Source organism: Octodon degus, unplaced genomic scaffold (genome assembly GCF_000260255.1).
Source record: "Octodon degus isolate 3935 unplaced genomic scaffold, OctDeg1.0 scaffold00157, whole genome shotgun sequence".
NCBI classification, from domain to species: domain Eukaryota; kingdom Metazoa; phylum Chordata; class Mammalia; order Rodentia; family Octodontidae; genus Octodon; species Octodon degus.
Window position 1 is genome coordinate 4992155 of NW_004524733.1, and position 6273 is coordinate 4998427.

The following is a 6273-nucleotide window of genomic DNA, read 5'->3' on the forward strand; positions in this document are numbered from 1 at the left end:
ATTATGCAGGTAATCTAATCAAATGAGAAAAAATGTGCTTACTGTATATATTTTAAAAATTAATTTAACCAATAAATCTCTTATGATGGTGCTTCTTTAGTTTCTCTGCTCAAAAGAAGAAATACAGAAACATAATTTTGTTGTTGTTACACCTATGTTAGAAAACTGTGTCTTACCATTCACATTCCTGAAGAACAAGAGTTCATTGCCACTCTAATTACAATTCAGAACATCTCTACTTTTTAGAAAAAAACAGAATTGAAGAATGTTACCGCTAGAAAGGACCTTGCAAGAGACTGTTGAATTCTTTACTTTTCATTTAAATTAAGGTTTTAAAAGGGTCAGGCACAACATAAGCACAGGAATTCTAATTGAAAAGCACCATAAACGAAAAAAAAAAAATGTTTTTCTCTTCCAAAAACACTTCAGAAACAGTTCACAAAAAGTACATGGTTCAAGGAAACTTTTTCTAAGTCCACACAACTTTAGTTAATTGGCAATAAAATCTCAATTATGTGTATTTTATTGAATTTATCTGGATAAAACAGAATACATCTAGATAATTCAGGACCAAATAAAATTGTAGCACACCTTTTCTTAAAACATTATTTCTCTCTTTTATGTTGAATGGTACAGGCTGATTACCAATAACAACTTCAACCCATGCCTTGAGGACCAACAAATGATTGTATTTGAGTTTTCTGAGATTTCTTTGAAAAAGCCACAGTCTTTACTAAATTCAATATGACAAATCCACAAATCACACTGGGAACAAATAAGGCAAAATAGCAAATCATACACAAACATAGAGGCACAGAAAAATACCGCCAGCTTCTAACCTTGGTACATCTATCTGGTGTCCTTAAAGTCATGAGTGGTCTTTGTATATTTCAAAGACAGACAATGGACTAATCAAAACATTAATCACAACCTGGAATCTGAGATAGGCTATTACTGAGCAAATGAAGTGCACTTAAAGATTGCCAAATCTTTGGAGATCTCAAGAGACTTCAATTTGTTTATTAGTGAAAGAAAAATATAAATATTTTCCATTTACTATTCAAGTGTTTAAAAAAATATCAATTGTCTCTGTGACTGGCATCTTCTATTATGGCTGTACCTATTACGCCCCTCCTTATAATATGTTCCAGACTTAACTTCTCCTCATAGTTAGAACATGAAAAGGCAAGAGAATTTCCTTTTCATAGCTAAATTTATATCCAGATGTCTGACCCATCAGAGACAACTAAAGAATAAAAGTTTGTTGTTATAAAATACTAGGTTTTGGGGTACTTTGTTACACAATAAAAAAATGACTAAGGAAATCTATGCATTAGTAATGTTAGATCTGTCATTGGTATAAGAAGTCATTTAATTTATTTTTAAGTTAACTGACTCCAAGTAATGTGCTAAGTATTTTATAAATATTAACTCATTTAAGTCATATGTAGCCCTATGAAATAGATTCTCTTATGACTCATTTCTTCATCTACAGAAAATAAGATATAACTGTTAAAGCACAGAATCACATTAAGTACAGGAAGAAGGGCACTGATCATGCATAAGTATGTGGTTCATCTCTGAGACAGTTCTTCCCATGTATAAATATTCTTTTTCAAATAATTCATTCACATCATTATAGACAAGTTGTAAAAATATGAAGAACCTGATAGTTTAAAAATAAGCCAAGTAGCTCAAAAGAATAACACTGATGATCCTAGAAGACATGATTAAGTAAAGTAAGTCAGGGGGGGAAAGGCAAATCATCTAACATGTGCAATCTAAAAAACACTGGTCTTATGAAAGTAGATGGTAGACTGGTGCTTACCCAAGACTGTGACATTCTTTGGACAGCAATATTAGTAAAAGTATACACAACAGAGCCAGGCATGGTGATACACACTTATGATGCAAGTACTCTGAGAGGATGACCCAGGAGGATTGCAAATTTGAGCCCTCCCTGGCCAAAGTAGGAAATTAGTAAGACCAGTCTCAAAATAAAATAGTGGTACACACCTATGTGTTTATAGCAGCAAAATTCATAAGTGCTAAATCTTGGGAGCAGCGCATATGTTCATCATGGGATGAGTGAATAAAGAAAATGTGGCATTTACACACAATAGAGTACTACTCTCACTAAGAAGGAAAAGCTTGAGTAATTTGTAGGGAAAAGCATATACCTTGGGACCATAATGTGAAATGAGGTAGACAGACACATGATTTAACATGATTTCAATACCGCATGATTTCTCTTACATGAGAAATCCAAATATAAAGCAAAACAAAATATACATAAGAAGTAGGGAGATAGGCCTTTTTCAAGTGGAAGAGATGGAGGGAGAAGTAGGGGAGGGGAAAGAGATAGAAAATAATAATTAAGGTGTATTATGTACATGTGCCAACTCCTCACCTCCCACAAGGTATATTACTGCTGACCATGCACTAATAACAAAATAAATTTAAAAACTACAAACAAAAGGATTGGAGATTTAATTCATTATTAAGGCACTTGGTTCAATTCCCAGGATTAAAGAAAAAAAAAACCTGTTTGGAAGAACATGTTCAAGGACTACATTGTACAACACAGTAATTATAGTTAACAATATACTGTATTCTTGAAAACTGTTAAAGGAATGCATTTTAAGTTGTGCTCACCACAAAAAGGAATGATAGTGGGAGGTAACATGTATGTTAGCTAGAGTTAGTCATTTTAAAATGTACATATACTTCTAATTAACATATTATACATGGTAAATTCACATGGCTTTATGTCGTTGTAATAATTTAAAATAATATTAAAGAGAAAAAGTGTCTTGTCCATGATATTATTTTCAATTTCAAATGTTTTTTTTAATGTCCTATGCCATGCTACCTAAAATTATATAGCTAAGAAAATTCCATGCTCAGGAGAAATAGAATTGAGGCAGTCATTAACAGTGTATGCTTCCTTAAAATTATATTACTGATTTAATTTGCATTAAACTGCTATCATACACCAAATGTGACCAAGAGGTACAAGGAGAGAATACTGTAATTACACTGATTACAATCCACATATCAGGTATGTTTGGATAGCATAAGAAACATGTTTAAAAAAACAGGAAAATGCCAGTAGACAAATCAAATTATGCACTGTATTCAGAAATAAAGACTCTTGTTGATACTTTAATTTTCAGATTGAAAAAAAGTAGAAATTTAATGTGGTGGCTTGATTTTAAGTAAAATTGTTATCAATGTGATATTTTGGACATTTTTGGTAAATAAATGCCTGTGAAAATTTATCCTAAAATATATACATGTATTTTAGGGGTTGCTGGGGCTCAAACCTTGCACGTTCTCAGGAAAATGCTCAGCCACTGAACCAGCCTCTTAAAACAGTAAAACAGCAAATCTTTGTACTTTTTATAAAATATCCTAAACAATAGAATTAACATTGTAAGGAAAATACAACATATTTGTTTTTTCCTTCACCAACACAAAACCCAGGAGAGTTAAACTATCATGTAACTGTGTAGCAGACCATGCATAAAAATGAGTATGTTTTTGACAAGATTTTTATCAACCAGATCTATTTTAAACAGGACTCTTAAATATTAGGATGTTAAGATTTTAAAGGAGTCTTTTTAAAATCCTGGGCAAGCTACACAGAATACACAGTAAGAATACAGCACTATTTAAAGAAAGTAAATTAAACAAGTCACTTTAGTCTTGACCTAAATTCAATGACAGGTCTGATATTCTGAATCTCTCTGGAATAAATATATTCTACAGCTAGCTGCTTGAAAAAGCTATAGGGCATAGTGATTTATAATAGCAGTTCTGAACAAATGAAAACCCAACATTTTTACAGTTGAACAAAATTGGACTTGGACAATAGGGAACCTAAAACTCATTTGGATTCACGCAGTGTTTCAAAAACACATCACTGGGACCTCTTACAATCAATCCAGTACCTAACTGGCAGCTAGAACCAGAATCCCCAAGTAGAAAGACAGTGACCAGATTCTGTATGCTTAAAATCTCAGGGGCTCATACCTGTACAAGCTATTTTTCTCTTTTTTCCAAGATACCTACAGACAGTCAATTATAGTAATCCAACTTAAATATCATAAGAGCATAAATTAAAGTTTCGCAGCCTATGTGTGACATTGCATTCTAACTCGCTTTGCTTCTAAACTGATCATATACTCATTTCCCCCATAAGACTGAATGTAATTCTAGAAGAACCACCATCAGTTAGCATTTACTCCTTCTGCACAGATACAAGGATGGCTAATGTTTTAGATTTGTAATGAAAAAGCTCAAAATCTTCAGGCACAGAGCTTTAGAGGCTTTAGTATATATCTTTTACATATTATCTAAATTATATTTTGGGATGTCTGAGGCCTCCAAAGCTAGGCTTCAATACTGTATATAGTGAAGCAGGTATTTTTCCAAATGAATAGTGAGAAATACTTTCTAATAGCTATAGTTCTAATAGTTAGCTCAGCTCCACAATTCTATTCCTATTCTTTACTTGGTTCATAATGTCTATTTATGCCTGAAATACTAAGGCACAGATAAAGCCCCATCACTGAAAAAAATGAAAGAAAGAAAAGAGTATCTAACTTCTGTCTTTTTACCAAAAGGGTTTGCAACAGAAGTTAATAGGAACAAAACTGGATAAGGGGCGACCCAGGCTGATAAAAAACAGTATGATCCTTCATAGGCAGCTTAATATGGTACAGAGGCTTCTAAGTCCTCACACGGCACAGAAGAATATCAAAGTTCCTAGGCTGGATTCAGGAAATCCAGTTAACATTACCTTTTAGCCTGAACACATGGTTTGAATACAATAGATGGTTTTCATTTTATGTGATAAAGTCACATAGTATTTTGGGATTTGACCCAACTGTTCAGAAAGCTGTACTTTTTCCATAAAGATGAATCAATTTTTTGTTAACAAAATAGGTTCACTTACCGAAAATTAAGCACTTTATTTCCCCAAACTATGCGATGTAAGCAATATATTCATTTCTTTACTACCAGAAAACTTTGGTAACTTTTTTTTATCATATCAAAACAAATGACCACTTCATGAATTTGCTACCCTGATGATAACAGCCTGTGCCTAGATAAAAATATATTTGTAACAAAAATAAGATTGATAATGATGAATGAGTACAATATCAATATCCAATACTTTTTGCCCCAAAGTTCTGCCACTCTGGTCTCCTTCTCTGAAATCCTCAAATTAAAGACGTGGAACTGCACTAAGCATAGTTCTGTAACCAGATACCTATGGCTCTACCTACTCAGGCATAGCAGACAGGAGTTGATGCAGTTATTGTGCAAGCAACAAATTTACACAGACCTATAAAACTGTTATGCTTCTCTTATAAAGGAAGCTTTCCTCTTAAATTTCACAGACAAAGTGCTGAAATCCCCACTTTCTCTGCTTTGTTGGAGACTGTAAAGGTGAAGCAAAATGTTATTCTCTGACTAACACAACTTTTCCTCAGCTTAGTGAATTTTACAGGGCAGGTCTTAACAGAGTATTCAAATTACCATTTTGTGCTGGACTGATGTTTTATGTAGGTTTTTCCATATCAAAATTATGAAATTTTATTTCATTTTTCATATTAAGTTGAATTGTTGTAGGTTTTAGGTTTTGGGGTTTTTTTGTTTGCTTGCTTTATTCTTTTTGTACTGGGAATCAAACTGAAGACCTCATGCTTGTCAAGCAAGTCCTCTAATGAAAATTTCTAATTCTACAATGTTATTCTGCTGAGCCATATGCTCAACCCACTATCTGCATAGATTTCAAACAAGAAAATATACTATGTGAATATTATTTCATCATATCTTTCTATAATTAGGCCTTTCACTTTCATATATCCTAAATGATACAAAAAGAGTTACACATCATTTCTTAAAACATTCCATAGTTTCTACCCACATGGATTTTCTCTTATTGGTTCTTCTATTTCTTTTTTCTCATCCTTAATCTTTATCCATTGTAAATATTTAAGGAATCAGCTTACTAACTTTTTTCAGTAATAACTGCACAGAGACAAAAATTTCTTTCTTCCTTCAGCTTGTACAGCCACTGGGGCCACACTCACAGCACATCTCATTTATTATATTTATTTAGATAGTCATTTTTTGGTCAATCATTGTAGTTATGGGTTATAGAAAAACAGGGATGACAATATACACTCTCATAACTAAAAGAACCACAATGTACATCTGATAAATAAAAGTGTCCTGCCATTTATTTTTTTTTTATTTTTT